The sequence below is a fragment of the Budorcas taxicolor genome, chromosome 7 (genome assembly GCF_023091745.1).
Source record: "Budorcas taxicolor isolate Tak-1 chromosome 7, Takin1.1, whole genome shotgun sequence".
NCBI classification, from domain to species: domain Eukaryota; kingdom Metazoa; phylum Chordata; class Mammalia; order Artiodactyla; family Bovidae; genus Budorcas; species Budorcas taxicolor.
This window is the reverse complement of record NC_068916.1, coordinates 27,787,926-27,813,900: the sequence shown is the minus strand read 5'-3', so window position 1 is coordinate 27,813,900 and position 25,975 is coordinate 27,787,926.

The window sequence follows — 25,975 nt, the reverse complement described above, 5'->3', positions numbered from 1 at the left end:
TGTTTTTTCTGTACAAGGAAATGAACAGTTATCTATTTTTTTTATCAAAGTATAGTTGATTTACACTATTGTGTTAGTTTCATGTGTATAGTGAATTGATATACATTCATCTGTTAAGGAACACTTAGGTTGCTTCCATATATCTTGGCTATTATAAATAGTGCTGCTATGAACATTGGGGTGCATGTATCTTCTTGAATTAGCGCTTTCATCTTTCCAGATAAATCCCCAGGATTGGGATTGTTGGATCATATGTCAACTCTATTTTTAGCTTTTTAAGCAAACTCCATTCTGTTTTCCATAGTGGCTGCACCAATTTATGTTCCTACGAACAGTGTAGAGCGGTTCCCTTTTCTCCACACCCTCTCCAGCATTTATTACTCATAGACTTTTTGGTGATGGCCAATCTGATCAGTGTGAGGTAATACTTTATTATAATTTTGATTAGCATTTCTCTAATAATTAGCAATGTTGAGAATCTTTTCATGTTTTATAGGCAAATCTCAAACATAGATTTCTAGTCCCAATCATGATCCTGAGCTCAAAGTAATATTTTCTTCTCTGTGTTATAAATCTCCAACTGTCCAGCAAAACCAAATGCATTCACTTTGCACTTAAATGTATTATAGCTTTTGCTTACTGTATAATCCTTAAATAGTTTGTGTATATTTCATATAGCAAAGGTAAAATAAAAATGAATTTATATATTTCATTAACTCTTAGGAAATGGCCTGGATATAACTATGAAAATAAGCTCATTTAAAACTTTACCTATCTACTAAAAATCAAGACTTGACATGGCATCTGGTCCCATCACTTCATGGGAAATAGATGGGGAAACAGTGGAAACAGTGGCTGACTTTATTTTGGGGGGCTCCAAAAATCACTGTGGGTGGTGATTGCAGCCATGAAATTAAAAGACGCTTACTCCTTGGAAGGAAAGTTATGACCAACCTAGATCGCATATTCAAAAGCAGAGACATTACTTTGCCAACAAAGGTCCATCTAGTCAAGGCTATGGTTTTTCCAGTGGTCATGTATGGATGTGAGAGTTGGACTGTGAAGAAGGCTGAGTGCCGAAGAATTGATGCTTTTGAACTGCGGTGTTGGAGAAGACTCTTGAGAGTCCCTTGGACTGCAAGGAGATCCAACCAGTCCATCCTAAAGGAGATCAACCCTGGGTGTTAATTAGAAGGAACGATGCTAAAGCTGAAACTCCAATACTTGGGCCACCTCATGCGAAGAGTTGACTCATTGGAAAAGACTCTGATGCTGGGAGGGATTGGGAGCAGGAGGAGAAGGGGATGACAGAGGATGAGATGGCTGGATGGCATCACAGTCTCGAAGGACATGAGTTTGAGTGAACTCCGGGAGTTGATGATGGACAGGGAGGCCTGGTGTGCTGCAATTCATGGGGTAGCAAAGAGTCGGACACGACTGAGCAACTGAACTGAACTGAACTGAACTGACAAGGAAACTCTAACTGTACATACTAATACGAGTTTATCACAAATTGTACAACCAATATAACCCTTGTTTTTGAAACAAAGAAAATAAAATAAAATCTACTCTCTAATGACTGATGTGACATTCTTAACTCAAATCAACTCAACTCTTCACTGAGTAAACACCCACTCAGAAACAGTTGTGCAGCACATTTGCAAAATAAAAACAGCATACCAAAAAGAAAATGGTTCAGAAATGCTGTAGTAAGTGTGATGTGAGTAATTGGCAGATGAGAACATTTTTATTCCTTTCTAAGGGCAGCAAGAGATTAATTTAGCAGTATATAATGACATGACTGAGAAGTTCATTTTGCGTATGAAAAATGAGCAGCTTAAATCGAGTCTTCATGCTAACAGTTAATATGTAACACAGTTCCTTGAGAAAAGAAGCGACATGTTCATAATAAGTGGCAAAAACAATTAGATTGGCAAGTCTTCCAAGCCAACTGTGAATATTGTTAAGGAAGAGAAGAAAAGACAACATCAATCTCCTGCAGAAATTCAAGCCCTGAATTAGCATGGAGTAGAATTTCTTGTTATTTTTCTCATTTATATATTCACTAACTTTAGATGAAATACTTAGGAAAAAAAAGGATTAAAAAATCAACTAATTTATCATTGACACCTTTGAAGACAAAAATGAAGAGGAAGCTTTTCTGTTGTACCTAAGAAAAGAAGACAATTCTGCTGTATAATTGGTAAAACCTTTATAATTTATTTTCAAAAATGCACATTTCAGTGATAGACCAAAATACAAGATAGCTAAAACCAAATAGGAGTCTATGAAAAAACAAATAAGTGTACTGAAATATAAAGGTTATAAGCAATATTGTTTATCAGATTGGGTAGAGTTTATAAGGGTTTGCATTTTATCATTATTCACTTTGCTATGTATTTGTATTTTATAAACTTACATATAAGTGGGTTGTATTTCACAACTTTTAAAAGATTTTTTTTTAATCTTACAAACTAAGTAAACAGTGAAATCTCAGTTGTAGTTACTCTGTGGCCATGTCTGCCCTTTCCTAATATACACTTTAGCCAGTCAATCAAGCTGCTGGAAGCATTTGTCAAGAAAGTCTCTTGACATCATGTAAATAAGATAATCACATAGACAAAATGATGATTTGGTATGTTTCACAAATTATTAGTAAATGGGCTGCAAGTAGTATGAAAATGAACTCATGCTAGTGTATCTAATACCTAAAAAAAAAAAGGCTTAACAAAGATAATACAATTAAAAATGAATCACTGTATATTCACAATAGCCAAGATGTAGAAGCAAACTAAATATCCATCAACAGATGAATGGACAAAGAAGATGCAGTACATTATATATATATATATAAATGGAATACTGCTGCTGCTAAGTCAGGTCAATCGTGTCTGACTCTGTGCAACCCCATAGACAGCAGCCCACCAGGCTCCCCCGCCCCTGGGATTCTCCAGGCAGAACACTGGAGTGGGTTGCCATTTCCTTCTCCAATGCATGAAAGTGAAAAGTGAAAGGGAAGTCACTCAGTCATGTCCAACTGTTTGCGACCCCATGGACTGCAGCCTACCAGGCTCCTCCATCCATGGGATTTTCCAGGCAAGAGTACTGGAGTGGGGTGCCACCGCCTTCTCCAATGGAATACTACTCAACCATAAAAAAAGAATGAAATAATGCCATTTGCAGCAACATGGATAGACCTAGAGATTATCACACTAAGTAAGCCAGAGAAAGACAAATGTCATATGATATCACTTATGTATGGAATCTAAAATATGACAAAAATGAACTTTTCTATGAAACAGAAACATTTACAGACATAGAGAACAAATATGTGGTCATCAAGGGGGAGAGGTGTGGGGGAGGAATAGATTGGGAGTTTGGGATTAGCAGATGCAAACTAGTATATATAAAATGGAGAAACAACAAGGTCTTACTGTATAACACAGGGAACTATATTTACTATCCCATGATAAATCAAAATGCAGAAGAATATGATAAAAATGTATGTATATATACATATATATACACACACATATATGTATGTATATCTGAATCACTTTGCCATACAGTAGGAATTAACACAACATTGTAAATCAACTATACTTGAACAATTTTTTAAAATAATAAATTGTTAATACAAATTACCACAAACACCAAGATGGATACACAGTACAACCCTCTATTGAAAAAGAAAAAATGAAAATGAAATTTAACTTACTAATGAATACTATGACTTACTTACTCAATCAAATCAGCCTCACCCCATACTAAGGAAAAGCCAACCATGTTGGTCATGCCACCTATAAGGATCTCATCTCTTTGCTTTTCAAATTCACATCCGGAGATGTTACTTCAGATGCAATCTTGGTGAATAAATTCAGAAATTTGGTCTTGGTTCTTATTCCCAGTCACAGAGCATGAAATTTAAGTATCCTCCAATCTGTGTACAGATATGAAAATGTAAACAAATGCATGTGTCTGTATAGGGAACAAAGAAGATGCTTATTGCAAAAAAGAGAAAGCATATTAAAAATTTCTGTGAAACCAAGCAGTGTACAAAGTTTATTAATATGTTGCATGGTTGTAAAAGTAGGAATGAAGATAGAGCATCTAATATTGAGTCAAACAATAAAACACAGTTAAGTTATATATAATAGTTGATAATACAGTTTATTTAGTTTATAATTAATTTTCCCTAACCCTACACTGAAAAAATATCTGAAGGAAACAAGAGTATCAATACACACACATACATACACATATTCATTTGATTTGACAGACTGGCAGCGGCTAAAATTTAGAAAGCAACCTTATTTCTTTTAGACCATGAGTCCACAATTTTATGTTAACTTGATTGACGTTCATAGCTACTAGATGGAAAACAAACAAACAAACAAAAGCATTCTGCAGAGTTACAGAGTTAGGCTGCCTGTGGATCATACAGTGTTACTCACTGTGAATATTTTAAGGTGTGATTGTCTCATGCATTCTTTTCATCTTTTCATCTGTCATGTATCTTTAATTACAGAATCATGGAGAGATTATGAGATGCTGCAAGGTACAGATGAATCAGGTAAATACATATTTGCTTATGAACTTTCCCTATTTTCAGTTTGCATTTTAACCAGTAAGAATTAAAACCTCAAATGTATGGAGGATGGCTTTAACGAAAACAGGGAAAGTTTTCTAGATTCTCTACTAAAGTGACAGCAAAGGCCTGAAGATGAAGCTGCTGTCATCACTATTTCCCCTTGTTTGTTGTCAGTTCAGTTCAGTTCAGTTCAGTCGCTCAGTCGTGTCCGACTCTTTGCGACCACATGAATCGCAGCACACCAGGCCTCCCTGTCCATCACCAACTCCCGGAGTTCACTCAGACTCACGTCCATCAAGTGGGTGATGCCATCCAGCCATCTCATCCTCTGCCATCCCCTTCTCCTCCTGCCCCTAATGCTTCCTAGCATCAGAGTCTTTTCCAATGAGTCAGCTCTTCGCATGAGGTGGCCACAGGATTAGACAAAACACTGTCTAGTCTGCATTTGTCATTGACTTTAATGACAGTGACTTTAAATGCACTGTCATTGCACTGTCCTGACTTTAACTGTTGTGTAGAATCTGAGTAATTCAGATATATGACTGCACATGTATGTATACATGTATGTATTGGTACTGTCATTGCCAAAGATGCAGAGTTAGGCTTCATGTTGATGGGGCAGGAGATTTTTCCCACAAGAGACTTGAGATCTCTGAAAATGAATTTCCCTAAATTTAGAAACAAAGATAAAGGGGGTAGGCTGACTCTTTCTACAATGGTGTCTTGATGACAGATTCTGAAGTTGAGGAATAATGATGAAAGTAATCGAAAGTACTACACCTAGGAAGGGAATATTCATCCAAAACAGAGCTCCCATGATGCTGCAAATATCAAAAAATCTTCAGATTCCACCATCATATCAATCTGTGTCATTATACCTTCCCAGGACCCCAAGTCATCACAAATTCTATGGAAGAAAAGCTGGCACATGATAGAGTTAACAACTGCTTTTCAGTCACAGCTAGAAAAAACTGATTTTTATGTTTAGTTAAACTCATTGCCGGAGAAGGCAACGGCAACCCACTCCAGTACTCTTCTTGAGACTCCCTCATAACACAGTTAGTAAAGAATCTGCCTGCAATGCAGGAGACAAGGGTTTGATTCCTGGGCTGAGAAGATCCCCTGGAGAAGGAAATGGCAACCCACTCCAGTATTCTTGCCTCATGGACAGAGGAACCTGGCGGGCTACGGTCCCATGGGATCACAAGAGTCGGACATAACTTAGCAACTAAAGAGAGAGAGAGATCACCCAGATAGAGAACGCAAAGACTAGAATGGATGTGGGGAAGACATATAGGAAGCTAGTGTCTTAACCCTAACAGGTTTCCCAACTTTTCTAGCCAACTCAATTTAATTATACAATGGAAAACAAAGAACTTATTTACAAAAAACAAAAAAAAGAACTGAATTTCACCCACCATAAATTTTCCTGATACTATTAGACAGCATGATATTATATACATAGCTTCTACTTTAAAAAAAAATGACGTTTATATTTCCATATGTATTGAATACCAAAAGGATGGGTATGCTTTAGGTTAAAGAAAATAAGTCCCCCATCCCACTGCTTTCTCATCCTTTCTGCTTATTCCCAAAATGAAATCTTAATAAAAATTATTTTGTGCCACTTGGCTTATGTCCTTTTTCCTTTTAACTTTGAAATCCTCCTAGCAAGTAAGCATCTGAAAATGGTCATAACAAGGCATAGGACATCTCCTGAAAGTGAACCCCCAGACATCTGTGCACAAGAAACTTTATCTTTATTGTCAAGTTCTTTCTTTTGTGAACACCTTGCCTAGTTCACAAATAAAGTCTGTGGGAAATATTGAAAGATAGCACTTAGTCTGTCCCCATTTCTGTAGATTCCTAAATTTCAGAGTTTAAAAGGATACTCTGACTGTCTATAAATGTGGAATTAGATGGTGTCAACAATCTTACATTGTCAGATCTTATGTTAAACATTTGTGTGAAAATTAAATATGATTTAAATTCTAGCGTTTAAGATTTGTTCTCCCTGCTATTATTATTATACAAAACCTATATTAATATGCTGTGAAATGAGACATCTACAACATCACCAGTCAAAGCCTTTAAGTGGTAATCCTTCTGAATCCTTTCTTGTAAGAGCTGAACATTTGCTGTACAAAACCAGTGGAATTCACACGTGCTGCTACAGAGTAGTAGAGCGATATTACAGCATTTTTTCCCCGAAGTACCTTAGGCTTTAGATGATTAGCGAACAGGCTTATGTTTTAAACGTCTTGCCAACAATGCGGCTTTTTAGTTGCATTGGATTGAGGTCAAATTGTAGCATAATGTATGTTGACAGTTTAATAACATGGGTTACTATCCTTGGTGTACTTTATGATGTAATACATCCTTAGAGGTGTCTCCAGAGAATTGTGCTATGATTTTTGAGGTACAGAAAATTCAGTAAACTAAAACAGTCTGAGTAAGATTTCTGCCTTCTGTATACTTTGGACATTTTCCTAAAAAATATATAGGTGCTACCCTTCTAAAATATTTTTCTGACATGACATTTCTGTTTTTCTTCTCAAGCTGTAGTTTTTAAAATTGGAATGGTACAATTCTTATTAAATTTTACTTTAAAAATATAAAAGTCTCTTTCTTTATATAATAAACAGTCTTTTTTCAGGTCTCGGAGGTAAAGTTCCTTTTCTATAAAAAGCTGTAATTGTGGTTTTTAACAATCTCATTAAATATTTAGATCTTTTGGAGCACAAGTGTTTTCTGTTGAGGTTTAAACACATTTAGACTAATTATTTCTAATGTTTTGACCATTGTACAAATACTTGTAGTATTAAATAGCTAACAGCATAAAACAAAATAGCAGGTCTTCTGTGCAGAATTCATATAATTACTCCTGGATTTTCTTTTCATCAAGATATTTCTGGGTGAAACAAATATGACTATATAATATATTTTTAAAGAGATACGTTAGTGGGGCTTCTCGGGCAGCACAATGGTAAAGAATCCACCTGCCAATGCAGGAGATGCAAGAGACACAGTTTCAATTCCTGGGTCAGGAAGATCCGCTGGAGAAGAAACAGCAGCCCACTCCAGTATTCTTGCCTGGGAAATCCCTTGGACAGAAGAGCCAGGTGGGCTGGCTACAGTCCATAGGGTTGCAAAGAGTTGGAAATGACTGAGTGACTGAGCACACAAAACACATTGTTATTAAATGAATGCAACTCTAAGTACAGATATTACTTTATAAAGCCTTAGTCCATCTTTATTTGCATGTATAACCATAAATGCAAAAAACTATTCAATTTCTTCAAGCACACTAAACCCACTGTGATTTCAGAATGGACAACTGTCTGGTAGTAATACTTTAATGATTTATAGGAAGGAAAACACACTACAGTTGTCTAAAAGAAATATTCTTCCCATACTACTGTATAAAAAAAAGAGAGAGACTTAGTAGTTTTATCATTTACTTGTAAGGTGAAATACCAGTTTGAGAAAATGACTATAAATCACTATATTCTAAAACTATGATCCTTTATTCAGTCTTCTCTAAAATGCTCAATAAAATGGAAAGATAGAAAAGCATAAAGCAAGTTTTCTGTACCAAAGACAATATAATCAATTTTATTAAGTACTGTGTGAAATATGTGATGTATATAATTTCCTTTTTGCTTCAAGCAACCCCAGATGATACCTTATTCTATATCTATATCTATTATTCTTATTCTAATTCTATATCTTATTCTAATTCTTTATCTATTTTACAAATGAGGAAAGAAGGGCCAGACAGTCTTGGTTTATCTAAGATCTTAGAACAAACAGGTGGTGGACCAAGAATTCCAACCTTGACATTCAGACTTCAGAACCCAGAACACACTCCCTTCCCCACTAGATAAGCAATTGATTTAGAGTTTTTTAAGTATATGCAAATATTTTAATAAAAAATAATATAAACTCAACATGGAGAATACTAAATGAATTTAGGTTTTATTTATTGTTTGTTTGAGGACTAAGAAACTCATCCACTTGGGAAACCTGTTCTGAAATTCCTTCATTTCAGAGTGCTCACTAAGGATAGATCAGTTCTTTTACCAAGAACTCAACATTATGGCTCTTGAAAATCATATGCTACTCAAATTATCTCTTTGTCATCTAGTGGCAACTCAAAGCCAAACTGACTATGTGTTCAAATACATATAAAATAATTATCTAAGGTTTTGTGAAGCCCCCTGAAAGCTAAGAGAAGGTGATCTGCAAAACAAAGGGGAATGAGACTCAAACTAGGAAAAAAAAAAAAAAAAAAAAGGTTATTACGCCCTTGAATTCTGGCCCACATTGAACTTTTTGGTTCCAACTTCTTTGTTGCTTTTTCTAATTCTTTGGCCCAGAGCTTGTGTGCTTTCCACCCCCCAGGGGTTCCGCTGAGCAGGCCTGGTTGGAAGAGATCCCAGCCGAGAGCAGAGGTCTGGGGATTATTGAAGTGGTTTTCTTTTTAATCACTTACAAAAACATAGACAAAGCCAATCACCAGCCATATGATTTGCTCCAAGTCACTGGGCCTCTAAATTTCCTTAACAAAGCCAGAATCAATGCTTTCCCAACAGTGTTGTAGTTTAAGCGTCTCTCAAGTTTGAAAACCATATTGCTCTGGGAAGGGGAGGGAAGCAGAGGAAAAAAAATATGACTTGAACATGTGAATAAAGTGAGAACAGAGTTAAACTATTACACTTGATATAGTGTGTATACTTTTGTGTCTCTACTACTTTCCAGCACTTTGAGAATTTACTTTCACTTTATTTCCCAGTTGATGAAGCTTAACATAATCTCTGTGCCTTCCTCTCATACCCCTCTGATGTTTTTTTCCATGGGGTTTGCAATCAAAAAGTACTTCTTAACAGCTAAATTAAGAACAGAAGAGGAAGAGACCAAGATAAATCTGATTGCATTGGTCCTTACTAAAATTTAATTAACTAGCATGAAAATAAACACTCTCGAGGCAATTTCAGGGAAAGAAGAAAGGCTCTGAAAGAGGAGTTACAACTTCAACACCCTACTGGTCAAGCATTCTTCAGAATTGTCACTAGAGTCACATGAAGCCCCCACTTCCAAAAAACAAACAAACAAAAAATCTGATGGTTTGCACAAAGGATCAATTTCATTTTATTGCATATTTGTAATTATCAAGACATTAGTCCAGGTGATAACATTCATTCCCACCCATATCAACCACTCTACCCCACCACACCAGTTTAAACAAGAAAGCAATCTGTCCACTCAAACTAAATGTATTCCATTTTTTGCCCTCTGTCATAAACATCAGCATACTTAGTCAAGCACAGGCCAAGTGCCAGCCACAATAAGACTCCACTAACACCAAGATGTGGGAGTTGGCTGTGTTCCTCTGAGACTTGCACAGAATGGCATTAAGAGTAATGAATGCATGGAGGGACCCTGCAGAGCACAACATGGTTTGTGTTTATGACTCATTGCAACACTGTGGGTATGAGTGAGTCTTCTAAATCTACATGTACTTGGTATTTTCTGGCTTTGAACACATACTGACTCACTTTTCAACACGTTCAGGCTTTTTTCCCTTTCAACTACCCAACCCCCATACTCCTACCCCATGTCTGTCCTTTCCCTCTCCTCTTTTCCCACAAGATATACTGTAGCCAATCTCATAGAAGCTTCCCAGTCTTTTTCTAAATGTCTCTGTCTTCTCGGGGCAGATGACACCTAGGGCTAGGGTTACTCTGAGGTAATGTTAACAAATTGAGAAATTTCAAATTCCATTGTATATTTAAATTATAATATCTCAAATATAGCAAATAGATGGGAAAACAATGGAAACAGTGACAGACTTTATTTTCTTGGGCTCCAAAATCACTGCAGATGGTGACTGCAGCCATGAAATTAAAAGCTGCTTGTTACTTGGAAGGAAAGCTATAATCAACCTAGACAGCATATTAAAAAGCAGAGACATTACTTTGCTGACAAAGGTCTGTCTAGTCAAAGCTATAGTTTCTTCAGTAGTCATGTATGGATGTGAAAGTTAGACCATAAAGAAAGTTGAGCACCAAAGAATTGATGCTTTTGAACTGTGGTGTTAGAGAAGACTCTTGAGAGTCCGTTGGACTGCAAGGAGATCCAACTAGTCCATCCTAAAGGAAATCAGTCCTAAATATTCATTGCAAGGACTGATGCTGAAGCTGAAGCTCCAGTACTTTGGCCATCTGATGCAAAGAACTGACTCATTTGAAAAGACCCTGATTCTGGGAAAGATTGAAGGCAGGAGAAGGGGATGACAGAGGATGAGATGGTTGGATGGCATCACCGACTCGATGGACAGGAGTTTGAGCAAGCTCTAAGAGTTGGTGATGGACAGGGAAGCCTGGTGTACTGCAGTCCATGGGGTCGCAAATAGTTGGACATAACTGAGTGACTGAACTGAACTGACTGATCTCAAATAAAAACTAAAGGCTTACTAATCAATGTATAAAAATGCAGCTTAATATTAAAAATAATAAGTACCTAATAATTTGGCTGGAACAGTGACAGTTCTTAAAATACTGAAGAAACATTGCACATGTATGTTTAAAATATACAGAGGAGCTAGGTACACTAAGAAGATTTGAAATTAAAGAGAATCAATATTCCAAACTTCACTATCATTGAGACTTACAATTTTTGTCCAGAATGAAAACTAATGCAACTGTTAACTTTGCTTTATAAAAAAAATAAACAAAATTAAAATAATACTGTACTAACTTGCATGGCTGATCTGTTTCATATTGTGATTGTTATTTCTGCTTCTATTCTACAGGTGGCCCAGGAATTACCATATTGTAAATAGTTTATAAAATAAGAAGGCAAAAATGACAAAATTTCAGAAATCAAGAGTACCACAACATACTTTTCCTTAGTAGGTGATTCAAATTATTTGAATGGATCTTCTAAGTTAAATTGGGTATATGTACATCTACCTAAGCTTTGGTTTATGTCTGTCTGATCTCTAAATGAAATGAAATCTGTTACTAGAAGAAAAGAAGTGACTAGAAAACTCATTGCTGTTATGTGGTTAACATTAGTCATTTAACAGTGAGGTTATTTCCTACTGAGGCCAGACTGAAAAAGCTATGATAATTTCTTTGCACATAATATCAATGTACTAAATAAGGGACTGATTAGATTACAATTATAAGAGCCTTCACAAAGCCCTAAACATATAATTGGCAGGGTTCCTCCAAGTTGAAAGTGCTAATCTCCAATACTCCAGTACACATAAGCTCTGGCTTGGCTTGTCTTGTTAGGTAAACAAAATGTGTCTTGCCTGTCATTGCCATAAAATATTAATGCACTGGAAGTCTCTAAACCTTGCTAAGCATAAGGCCTATTATCACACTTAAGAGCAAAGCAATCTAATAAATTGCTGGCTGTATAAAAACTCAGTCAGCTGGCAGAGATAGTAATCTCCCCAAGGGATAGTAAGAACCTCATCTTCAACTTCAGCAGCTGCAGTTCCAGAGAAATTATGTTTCTCTGCTCAGTAAAAATACATTTGTGCTGAATTCTATTATTTAAACTCTAATGGAATCATTAGGAATATCCATACATTATGAGTAATAGAAAATTAACTTAAAAAAATCTACAATGCTGTCATATAATAGTTACAGTATTTTTATTCGTTTAGAGGGCTAGTGCTGATATAAAATAAAGCTGTTTATTTCTTATACCTATTTTGAAAGTATGAACTCCCTAACTCATACATAAAGTCATGTGTAAACACCAAGCATTAAATTGATATCCTTAATTGAAAACAACTTACTTGTTCGGCCCTGGTATGAGGTCCTTCAGGCAACAGAAAAACGTAAATATGAAACGATTGTTATACACACACCTTAAAAACTGTTATAAAAGTGATAAAGTACCTATCCAATCTCTGAAAACAATAGAAAGATGTAGTTTTGAATGGTGTATGCGCTATATGATCACTTCAGTCATATCTGACTCTTTGAGATGCTCTGGACTGTAGCCCACCAGGCTCCTCTGTCCATAGCATTCTCCAGGCAAGAATACTAAAGTGGATTTCCATGCCCTCCTCCAGAGGATCTTCCTGACCCAAGGATTGAACCTGCATCTCTTATGTCTCCATATATCTTTACTTACCACCCACCCTCCCACACACACACATAAACATTGAATTACTTCAGTTCAGTTCAGTCACTCAGTCGTGTCCAACTCTTTGCGACCCCATGAATCGCAGCACGCCAGCCCTCCCTGTCCATCACCATCTCCCGGAGTTCACTCAGACTCACGTCCATCGAGTCTGTGATGCCATCCAGCCATCTCATCCTCAGTCGTCCCCTTCTCCTCCTGCCCCCAATCCCTCTCAGCATCAGGGTCTTTTCCAATGAGTCAACTCTTCACATGAGGTGGCCAAAGTACTGGAGCTTCAGCTTTAGCATCATTCTTTCCAAAGAAATCCCAGGGTTGATCTCCTTCAGAATGGACTGGTTGGATCTCCTTGCAGTCCAAGGGACTCTCAAGAGTCTTCTCCAACACCACAGTTCAAAAGCATCAATTCTTCGGCGCTCGGCTTTCTTCACAGTCCAACTCTCACATCCATACATGACCACAGGAAAAACCATAGCCTTGACTAGACGGACCTTTGTTGGCAAAGTAATGTCTCTGCTTTTGAATAGACTGTCTAGGTTGGTCATAACTTTTCTTCCAAGGAGTAAGCGTCTTTTAATTTCATGGCTGCAGTCACCAACTGCAGTGATTTTGGAGCCCAAAAAAAAGTCTGACACTGTTTCCAGTTTCCCCATCTATTTGCCATGAAGTGATGGGACCGATGCCATGATCTTCATTTTCTGATTGTTGAGCTTTAAGCCAACTTTTTCACTCTCCTCTTTCACTTTCATCAAGAGGCTTTTTAGTTCTTCTTCACTTTCTGCCATAAGGGTCGTGTCATCTGCATATCTGAGGTTATTGATATTTCTCCCAGCAATCTTGATTCCAGCTTGTGTTTCTTCCAGTCCAGCGTTTCTCATGATGTACTCTGCATAGAAGTTAAATAAGCAGGGTGACAATATACAGCCTTGACGTACTCTTTTTCCTATTTGGAACCAGTCTGTTGTTCCATGTCCAGTTCTAACTGTTGCTTCCTGACCTGCATACAGATTTCTCAAGAGGCAGGTCAGGTGGTCTGGTATTCCCTTCTCTTTCAGAATTTTCCACAGTTTATTGTGATCCACACAGTCAAAGGCTTTGGCATAGTCAATAAAGTGGAAATATATGTTTTTCTGGAAACTCTCTTGCTTTTTCCATGATCCAGCAGATGTTGGCATTTTGATCTCTGGTTCCTCTGCCTTTTCTAAATCCAGCTTGAACATCAGGGAGTTCACGGTTCACGTATTGCTGAAGCTTGGCTTGGAGAATTTTGAGCATTACTTTACTAGCATGTGAGATGAGTGCAATTGTGCTGTAGTTTGACCATTCTTTGGCACTGCCTTTCTTTGGAATTGGAATAAATCAACATATTTCCAGTAATAGAGGAAAGAGGGGAGAATAGATTTCTTAAATAGTAATTATTGCTTTCACATATATTATTTTCATTTTAATCCCATAATAACCCGGTACGATAAGCAAAATTATCATGTCCATATCGAAAATGAAGAAACAGATAATTTGTCACTCAGTTGAGTCTGACTCTTTGCAACCCCATGGACTATACAGTCCATGGAATTCTCCAGGCCAGAATACCGGAGTGGGTAGCCTTTCCATTACTCCAGGGGATCTTCCCAACCCAGGGATTAAAGTCAGGTCTCCCACATTGCAGGCAGTTTCTTTACCAGCTAAGCCACAAGGGAAGCCCAAGAATACTGGAAGGGGTAGCCTATCCCTTCTTCAGGGGATCTTCCCGACCCAGGAATAGAACTGGGGTCTCCTGCATTACAGGTGGATTCTTTGCCAACTGAGCTAGCTATCAGGAAAGTCTTTAAACTCAGAGACAAATACAGGCATTTAACAAGTATTCCTTATACATATGAAAGGAATGTATAATATTCTTAATAAGGCTATACCATTTTCTCTATATTGACAGTAACCTTGGCATCAGATAAACTAAAGAAAATTATTACAATTAAGTGGGCATTATTTCATCACTGAGGAAGGTCTAAATCATAATAAATCCAAAGCACAAAGATCTTCAGTCCTGTGAAAAGTGGGTCTGAAAGTTACACACTTACCTAATTACTCGGGTAAGTTCTACAGTAGACACTGACATCAACCTCTCTGAATCCCTAGCACTGATTTCATTTGTTCAATCAGCATTCTGCTTTGTATGCAGCATGAGTGAGCTGCTGAAGTTATAAAGCCAATGAAGATTAAATGCTTATCCTCAAGGTGGCAACACCTTTATAAAGAGAAGCGAACAGCTACGCACGCAAGTATTCTGGCCTAGAGAATTCCATGGACTGTATAGTCCATGGGGTCGCAAAGAGTCAGACACGACTGAGTGACTTTCACTCACTCACTCAAAGTGAAATTAGACTTTCCAGGTGGAACTAGAGGTAAAGAAACTGCTTGCCAATGTAGGAGACATAAGAGGTGTGGGTTCAGTCCCTGGGTTGGGAAGATTCCCCAAAGAAGGGCATGACAACCAACTGCAGTATTCTTGCCTGGAGAATCCCATGTACAGAGGAGCTTGGTGGGCTACAGTCTATAGAGTTGCAAAGAGTCAGACACGACTGAAGCGGCTTGGCATGCACACATGCAAAGTGAAATTAAATAACGCATCAGGTATGTTGACAGTAGGTACTCAATGAGAGACAAGATGCAAAATATATATATATTCCTTCATTTTCTATGTGGGCTTCCCTGGTGGCTCAGATGGTAAAAAATCCACCTGCAATGTGGGAGAACTGGGTTCAACCCCTGACTTGGGAGGAGGGCATGGCAACACACTTTAGTATATTTCTTCATTTTCTGAAGTCAAATCTAACCTGGACTTCAAAACTTTATATGCCAGTGTTGGCAAGAAGAGCATGAGCAGCCATAGCATATTGGCTTCTCTCCCCTTTGCTTTATTTGCCCCTGGAAAACTGCAGATTACCTTAAGTCTAGAGGATGGTGGCTTTTTTTGCTGCCATAGTTCATTCTGTGGCACTATACCTATAAAGCCTTTATCCACAGACCAGATCTTTGTTGAGACTTCCAGGGAACAATCAACATAGTGGCCAGTTTCCACCACTCAAAAATGTCTTACTTTCAGGTGTTAACATCCAAGTGTGTTTTCATTCCCTCAGTTCAGTTCAGTTCAATTCAGTCGCTTAGTCGTGTCCGACTCTTTGCGACCCCATGAATCGCAGCATGCCAGGCCTCCCTGTTCATCACCATCTCCCGGAGTTCACTCAGACTCACGTCCATTGAGTCCATGAGGCCATCCAGCCATCTCATCCTCAGTCGTCCCCTTCTCCTCCTGCCCCCAATCCCTCCCAGCATCAGAGTGTTTTCCAATGAGTCAACTCTTCGCATGAGGTGGTCCCTATCTCCCCCAAAAATCTTCCAACATTATTTGCTGGTTCCTCTCCTTTCTTTTGTATTCAGAATTATTTCATCATTGACCCTAGCTTCTCTCTCTTCCTATTGTGTAAAAGATTCAATATTTTCCACTTGGCTGCCTCCTTTAACAATTGGGTGTAATGGTATACAGCAACACTGAATGACTCATAGCGTCACACTCCAGACTCCTAAAGTATAAAATGCTTGTATACCTATTCTAAGGCAAAAAAAAAAAAAAAAAAGGAGTTCAGAGAAATACAGTACCAATCAGCCAGTTTCCTCTTACCCTAAAGATGAAGTCCATTCTTTTATAGGCAGCAGCAAATAAATAACAAGTTTGATTTGATGCATCCACATTTTTGAATTCTCATGTATATATGCTATAGATATATGTTATACCTATAACACAAGTTCTCAAAAAGCATGTGGGTGAAGTGCTATCTAATCCTTCAGTTACACCATGCTCTTTCATAATCCCATTTTTATATATGGATATACATATATACATATATATATGTATACATAACATTTTTTCTTCTTCTAGAATGAAAATGTTGAATTTTCAAGACTCAGCTCATATGTCAACATTTCTATTAATTGCCAACTTCTCTAGGCAAAGAAATCTCACTCTCCTCATTTCTATAGTATTTTAACATCATTACTTAGTATATTTGAAATTCAGTTCAGTTCAGTCGCTCAGTCATGTCCGACTCTTTGTGACCCCGTGAATCGCAGCACGCCAGGCCTCCCTTTCCATCACCAACTCTCGGAGTTTACCCAAACTCATGTCCATTGAGTCGGTGATGCCATCCAACCATCTCATCTTCTGTTGTCCCCTTCTCCCACCCTCAATCTTTCCCAGCATAAGGGTCTTTTCCAGTAAGTCAGCTCTTTGGATCAGGTGGCCAAAGTATTGGAGTTTCAGCTTCAACATCTGTCCTTCCAATGAACACTCATGACTGATCTCCTTTAGGATGGACTGGTAGGATCTCCTTGCAGTCCAAGGGATGCTCAAGAGTCTTCTCCAGCACCACAGTTCAAAAGCATCAATTCTTCTGTGCTTAGCTTTCTTTATAGTCCAACTCTCACATCCATTCATGACTACTGCGAAAACCGTAGCCTTGACTAGATGGACCTTTGTTGACAAAGTACTGTCTCTGCTTTTTAATATGCTGTCTAGGTTGGTGCTAACTTTCCTTCCAAGGAGTAAGCATCTTTTAATTTCATGGCTGCAATCACCATCTGCAGTGATTTTGGAGCCCAGAAAAATAAAGTCAGCCACTATTTCCACTGTTTCCCCATCTATTTGCCATGAAGTGATATTTGAAATTGCATCATAATTATCTGTTTAGTTGTCTGTCTCTATCCCAGATTATATATTACATTCTGGAAGACATGTACTATTTCTAGTTCATGACTGTGTTCCCAGGAGTCTCAACTTTGGAACACCTAGGATGACAATAACAGGGCAACAAAGGGGATGTTAAGACAAAAAAACAGCCTATATCATGATAGTGGCTGGGCCAATACCCCAAAATGTTGACTAATCATTCAAGTAATCCAGTTCAGTAAGGTGGATTTTCTCAATAGAAATCACTGGGTAATGGTGAAACTTGGCATCAGGCTAATAGCAGTATTTGGATCTAAAAGATTCTCCTGGGTTAAATCTAGACATCAGCTGTTGGTGACACCTAATGCAGAGGCTGATGAATCATGATGATAGTATCTGCTAAGTTGCTTTACTCATGTCTGCCTCTGTGGGACCCTATAGACTGTAGCCCGCCAGGTTGCTCTGTCCATGGGAATTCTCCAGATAAGAATACTGGGGTGGGTTGTCATGACCTCCTCCACAAATCTTCCTGAGCCAACGATCGAACCCACATCTCTTATGTCTCCTGCATTGGCAAGTGGGTTCTTTACCACTAGCACCATCTGGGAAGCCCTGAAGATAGTATACCAGCAATGTAAATGAGAGACCAGAATAGGAGAGGAGACAATGAAAGAGCTGAACACTAGGACCAAGAGCTTTTCATTTGCATTCCTTTAAAATATTATTCATCAGTAATAATAGTAATAGTGAATAGTAGCAATTGTTAGTATTACCAGCAGTAATAATAAAGAAAAATATTTCCCAATGTACTCAGTATACGTTTCCTCATAGCTCATTTGCCAGAATGAGGTAAATAAAATAACACACTCAAGTATGTTAACAGTATGAATGAAATGCTCAATGACAAACACAATACTAAAATGCTGTATTTTTCACTTTTCCCTAAAATATCTAATCTGAACTGCAAGACTCCATTTACCAGTGTTAGCAAAAGGTCACTATCAGTCATGTTGGTTTGGTCTCCCTTGATTTCTTTAGTCCCAGAAAAATGGAAAAACACCCTAAGCCTTAAGCATGGTGTTTATTCCTAGAGTCACCTGATCCTTCTTAGTTGATTATTGTCAACTGGACTTTCTTGATTCCCTTAAATCAATAATTATATATTCCCTGGGTCTGAGAATGTTATCATACAAATAAAGTCAACCAAAAAAAAGTGAAAATGGCCATTAGGTAGGCCACCAACAGTATCTATCAAAATCTGATTGAAAAAAGGTCCCCGCAAAATATCAAGAAGAGACAGAAGTAGGAAGAATGAAAGATGAGTTATTTAAAATAGTGAGAAAAGAGAAATATCAATTTAAGTTAATAGATGAATTTTACAAGGAAAAATAAATAAATATGGGGCAAGAAATTTTAGAAAAAATAATGACTTAAAATTATCAGAGTTAAAGAAAAATGTAAGACCTCTGATTGAAACAAAGCATAATGGCAAACTGGATAAATTAGGACAATTCCACATTGAGACATGTTATAGTGAAAACTAAGAACATCAAGTAAAATTAAAAGGATAAGTTCTAGAGAGGAAAATCCAATCACTCATATGAGTTAGGGAGAAGGAAATGGCAACCCACTCCAGTACCCTTGCCTGGAGAATCCCATGGATGGAAGAGCCTGGTAGGCTACAGCCCATAGGGTCGCTAAGAGTCAGACATGACTGAGCGACTTCGCTTTCACTTTTCACTTCCATGCATTGGAGAAGGAAATAGCAACCCACTTCAGTATTCTTGCCTGGAGAATCCCAGGGACAGAGGAGCCTGGTGGGCTGCCATCTATGGGGTCACACAGATGTCGGACACGACTGAAGTGACTTAGCAGCAGCAGCAGCAGCAGCATATGAGTTAGAGTCAGATTGACACTGAAATTCTCAAGAACAGTATTATAGCCAAGAAGACAATGAAGTTATAATTTCAAAGCATTGAAAGAAAAGTACATTATACTCAACATCCAATTAAATAGTTTCTCTATATGTGAGTGTGAAATAAAATGTTATTGGCACATAATTGATTCAAAAAGTTTATCACACCAAAACCCCTTTGACATGTTCTCCAGAAAGTAAAGATTCTACTACTTTACTTACCCAAAACTTTTACTTTTAACTACCCTAAAAAGGATGCTGCAAATACAAGGGAACTAAAGGTGAATAAATAACTTAGGGAAATATTTTATTATTTAAAACAGCAATGATGATAAGAAAAATTTAAAAAGGAAGAAGATATTCCTAACAATCAAAAATTGAAACTATTGATGATATACACATGGAGGGTTTGTTATTGTTTAACCTATTGAAATCAAATTTATGACTATCAGTCGGGTCTGACTCTTTGCGATCCCGTGGACTGTAGCCCACCAGGCTCCTCCGTCCACGGGATTCACCAGGCAAGAATACTGGAGTGGGTTGCCATTTCCTTCTCCAGGGGATCTTCCCAACCCAGGGATCAAACCCAGGTCTCCCACATTGCAGACAGATGCTTTAACCTCTGAGCCACCAGGGAAGCCCATTTATAAGCTAAAAACTAAGCAAAAACAAGACTCAAGCATAAGATTTAATAAAAAGTAAAGCCATTTTCAAACCAGTAGAAAAAATTCGTTATAGTCAATGGATACTAAGAAAATAGAAAAAAGGCTTTGAATAAATTGAAAAAATAGAATACATTGTCAGAAGTAAATTCCAGTATAAGAGTAATTAAAAGAACTGTAAATGTTATCATTAATTAAAAGACTTGCTGATGGAATTTTTTTTAAGAGTCAGAAATATTAAACAGGAAAACACATGAAGTCTGAAAGTTGAGGGACAGAAAAAAGTGACTTCATTCATGTGGGAACCAAGGGAAAGCAAGAATCAAACAAAATAATTTAAAATAAAAATTACCATGAGAATAAAAAGAGAAGGTATATATTTATTGGTTATCTATAATCATCATAAGTCTTATCTCCCTATAATAGTACAGCTGAAAATACTACATAATAACTTCTCACAAAACTGCAAGGAAACCTGAATAAGTCAACAATTGTACTTGGAGGCTATTTCACTTATTAAATAACACATGCACATGTGTGCATGCTCAGTCATGTCCCACTCCTGCAACTCCATGGACTGTAGCCTGCCAGGCTCCTCTGCCCATGGGATTTTCCAGGCAAGAGTACTGGAGTGGGGTGCCATTTCCTACTCCAGGGCATGTTCCCTACCCAGAGATCAAACCCATGTCTCCTGAGTCTCCTGCATTGGCAGGCAGATTCTTTACTACTGAGCCATCTGGGAGGTGGTATTAAATAATAACTGGCAATAAATCAGAAACCAAAATAAAAGCAAATACATTTCTTACAGATTAAAAAAAGAAGCTCCAAGTAATAAATTTTATATCAACAAAGACTATGAATTTTTTTAACCAAAATCAGAAAATTTAGAAAAATTATCTTTGTAAAAGGCCACGAAGTCTCAATAAATTTTTGTGTGTGTGTGTGTCTTAGTTATTCAGTCATGTCCAACTCTGTGACCCCATGGACAGTAGCTCACCAATAAATTTCTAAGAATCAATATTGTACAGCCTTTATCAATGAAGCAGTATAATTATAAATCAATGGTACAGAGATAGCTAAAATATTACTAAAATATTAATGTCTAAAAGAAAATACTTCTCAATAACCCTTTGATTCAACATGGAATTAGAGCAGAAAGATAGCAGTAGCCCTATATTTTAAAGTTTTATCATTCTTAAAGCTATATTGGAGTTAGAGTTGACTATAATCTCAATATGAACTGATAAAACTGAAAACAGACATTAAACAAATAGCAAATTAGAATTAACACATTTTTTAGTACAAGTACAGTATCCAAAAAAAGTTCAGACTTCTTTCTGAATACTGTAATCTGTATTAGATAGCACAATATAAGAACTACTAGGAAAACTATTTTATCACACACAAAAAGGGCACCAGGATGGAAATATTCCTGGGTTCAACATCTTAGTCAGACGATTAGGAGTTTAGGGCAATGAAAAAAGTACAAGCACACTGATCCTCAAATCTATTTCAGGAGTTGCTATCTGCATGGACATGGACCATAGACAGATGGTCCACGTTACTCAAAAGGTAAAAGTAAGACCAATGTCTGGGAATTTCACTAGGCAGAAATAGTAAGATGATTTTTTTAAGATATTCTTAACTGCAAAAAGCAGATTAAAAACAATTGCTCAAAATAGTTAGAAACTTATGTCAAAGGATGTTCAAGCAGAGGTGACCTCGCAATGCAATAGAGGGAACTCTACTGTAGAACACGACATCTATGGCCCCTGGGGACTCAAAATTTCTCAAGCTCTCTGTTTTCACAATAAAAATATCAACTCTGAACAGGGGTTTTCTATGCAAGAAAGTGGTGATTTCTACTGAAATTTAACACTTTCTTATTTCTGGTCAGTTATCTTTTAGTTCACAGTCTTAATGATTAAAGTAATTTTGCCTACAATACTTTTAGCCCTGATTTACCTCTCTCTACCACTAGTAGAGTGCTAAGCACTTGTATGTCTTTCTTTCACAATAGTGTGTGTGTCATTTACACGGTACACGGATAAATATGTTAACAGATGATTGAGAGTATTGCCTTTCTTATGTGCATTCTACATGGTTTATGCTGCAATTTCTCTTCTGTTTTTCCTTGAGGGATACCTCACCCCTTGCTGCTCAAGCTCATATTGTTGAAGATATTTACCAAAAGACATCTCACCTTGTCTTTGCAAACTCAGTTAGTCAGTTGTGCTCAGTTACTCAGTTGTGCCAACTTTTTGAGACCCCATGGGCTATAGTGAAAGACTGTGAATTCTTGTTTCTATTATCAGCATTGGCTGCTTATTAGAAAATGTTCATGAGAGAAGGTTTCCAGTTTGCAAAGACAAGGTGAGATGTCTTTTAGTAAATATCTTCAACAATATGAGCTTGAGCAGCAAGGGGTGAGGTATCCCTCAATGAAAAACAGAAGAAAAACTGCAGCATAAACCATGTAGAACGCACATAAGAAAGGCAATACTCTCATTCATCTGTTAATATATTTATCCGTGTACCGTGTAAATGACACTATGCATAATAGTGAAGAGCATGGCATGAAGCCTGCCTGTATGGGTATAACTCCTACTTCTGACACAGGAGAATTGTATAAAACTTTAGACGAGTTGGTAGATTACTCTGTATTTCAGTTCCTTGGTTTGTGAAGGATAATAACAGTACTTCCTGGGTTGATGTGAGGATTAAATGATAGAGAAAACAAGAACAATAGATTACAAGGCACCTACAGATACACAGTGCCTAAAACAGAGACTGGCCAATGTGCTATCTAAGTGTTAGATGTTTCTATTAGTTTCCAGGTACTGTGCTAGCTGCCAGCAATACAATATTTGGTAAATGAAATGTAGTTTAAGGTCATATCATACAGAGTATGATAGGGAAGATTATTTTAGGATTACTTAATCCTAAAAATACAAAGGAGCTGTTTAAAGCTTTGAAATGGGCGGGTCAAATGGTCGCCTTTGTTTATTCTAAAGATTATTCTGACTGCAATGAGATGAATGGATTGATTAGGGAAGGGCATAAGTGGACACAGAGGTAAGTGAAATGTATTAAATGCCAAAACCAGTTGCAAAGGAAGGTTGAAAGTTTCTTTTGTGAAAACTTGTTGTGTGCCTATGTGCATGTCTCTCTCTGAGTGTTTATTGTGGCTAAATTTTCTGTGGGATTAACTCTGCATTAAGAACTAGAATAAATAACCCTCTGAACTTTGCAAAGTTTATAACCTTCTCTAAGAATTAATTTCCTCTTCGTAAAATGTATATGCACAGCATTTTCATGAGAACTAAATAAAAAACTGTATGCAAAAAAAAAAAAATCCTCTTAACCTTAGAGCCCAATATAAATATTCTAGCTGTCATAATTATGTGGGGATGTGGGAGCGGAAACTAAATCTCAAGTTCTCATCTAGGATGTTTATTTTACCAAAGGAAAAGCATAAAGATGGAAATGTGATATCAGGAGGTAAGAAGTTGTGTGATTAATATCTGTTCTTACAAACCGAGTTTTTCCTCTAAGAATGTCCTTCATCTGGAATGATGTTTCAGGGTTCCCTATCTCTGACCAACTGCTTCTATGTATTCAGCGCACTCCTTCATGACTCTAATTCTTACAATTTCACCCGTCTAGGACAGGATCCAAGCATCTGTTTTTTAGCTTTTCCTCACTGCTGTCATGTCCTCATATCTCTCTTTAAACCCAGCTTAAATTCCATGGTCAATCAGAATAATTATTTCTGTGCACCACCTCCCCACTCATTTCATCATATGGCCCTGGGAAAATCTCAACCTAGTTAAATTGAACCATTCGCATACACTTCCCTCCTCCTGTGAGCTGACTACATGAACAGCAAAACCACACTGACTGGACTCTGGACTCAGTCTGTAATCATGATTACTAACTATAACCTATTCCACCTCCCTTCATCTACTCCCTCTCCCATTCTTCCCGACTACTGTCTCCTGGTTGAGCCTCTGTTCAAATTCCAACTCTTCTGCCTTCATCCTTAGCCTCAGTTTCTGTCCATTTCACTGAAGAAAGGAAAAAATCAGAAGATAACTTTCACAGAATCTGCAACCCCATCTCCCTTTAACACACATCTGTACCCATACCTTCCACCTTCTTTCTTGTCACTACAGAGTGACGCTCTGTCCAAGTTAAAGCTGGTCTCTCCCTTCATGCGCTGGATCCCAACCCCACTGGCTACTCCAAGACATTGCACAATGCTCCTTCTCTGCCCTACTCTCACTGATTTTCCTCACTCTACTAGATTACTACTATCAGCATACAGATATTCTAAAATCTCTCCACTGCACATCATCCTCCAGATTCCATCCTGTTTTTCTGCTCCCCTACATGAGGACACTGTTCTAGAAAGTTGCCTCTATCTCCCCATCATTCATATATATTCTCTTTTCTCTCTCCATCCCTCTCTCCCTCCTCTCCCTCTTTCCCTCTCCTTCCTTTTCTCTCACTCATACACATACACACATCAGTTTTTCCCATCAGTATATAAACATCCCATTATTTCTTCCACTGCTAAAAGAAAATGGAAAGTGAAAGTGAAGCCACTCAGTCGTGCCTGACTCTTTGGGACGCCATGGACTGTAGTCTACCAGGCTCCTCCATCCATGAGATTTTCCAGGCAAGAATACTGGAGTGGGTTGCCATTTCCTTCTCCAGGAGATCTTCCCAAGCCAGGGATTGAACCCGGGTCTCCCACATTGTAGGCAGATGCTTTACTATCTGAGCCACCAAGGAAGGAAAATCCCCACAATCCTTCCAGCTAAACGTTCTATTTCATTTCTTGTTCCTGGGAGTAAATTCTCAGGACTGGTATTTGGTATAATATCATCAATTTCTCTCTTCTTTATTTTCCTAAGAATTCTTATACTTCTGCACCTACCACTTCAACTTAATGTTCTTATCCAGCTCACAAGTGACCTCCATTTTGCTAAATCCAATAGTTCATTCTCATATTACTTATCCATAACAGTAGCATTTTATACTTCACTATTTAGCAATCACCCCAAACTGGAAATTTTGGGCTCAGCCTTTGTTTGGGTCCTCTCACCTTATGGTCATCTTGTCATTCTGACTACCTGTATGAAACAACCATCTCCCCTCCATATAACACACATACACACACACACACACACACACACACACACACACACACACACACAGAGAGGCACATGAATCCACAATGCATTCATACACAGACTCATTAAAGAAGATCCCATCTTCTTTATCCTACTTATTTTTTTCCCTATGGCATACATCACCATTTGACTATGCATTTACTTGTTTGTTTATATTTCACAGCCCACCATTAGAATGTAAGTTCCACAAGGTTATGACTTTGTTGTATTCATCCTTACATCCCCAGTGCCTACAACTGTGTTTGACATTTAGAAGGTATTCAGCAAGTTTTATTGGAATACATGAGTGAAATATTTAAATTTAGGAAATTTTTCAGAAGAGGAAAATACTTATTTATATAGCAACACAAATCAAACAGGTCAACAAGCCCCAACAAATATTCTACACAAGTATTTTTTTATTTGTAGTATTTATAACTTGTCTATATCCAAAAAGTGATATGAGCTAGCTGTAATGTTGATAGCACTGCTATTTATAAACTGAGTGCAGAGTATTCTGTCTCTCTCTTATGAAGGAAAAACAAGGCTAATTCTTTTCATAAAATATGGGCAAACCTTCCAAAAGTGGGGAGAAGGAACAGATTAATATGGCTTTCTTCAAACGGTAACTGTCTAGTAATTCAATTTTTTAAATATATTTCAGAAACATCAAGTGGGCAGGGCTAAAGTTGAGGGATATTTGAGTTAGAAACCAGGAGGATTTTTTGATTTCAGAAGTGAAGA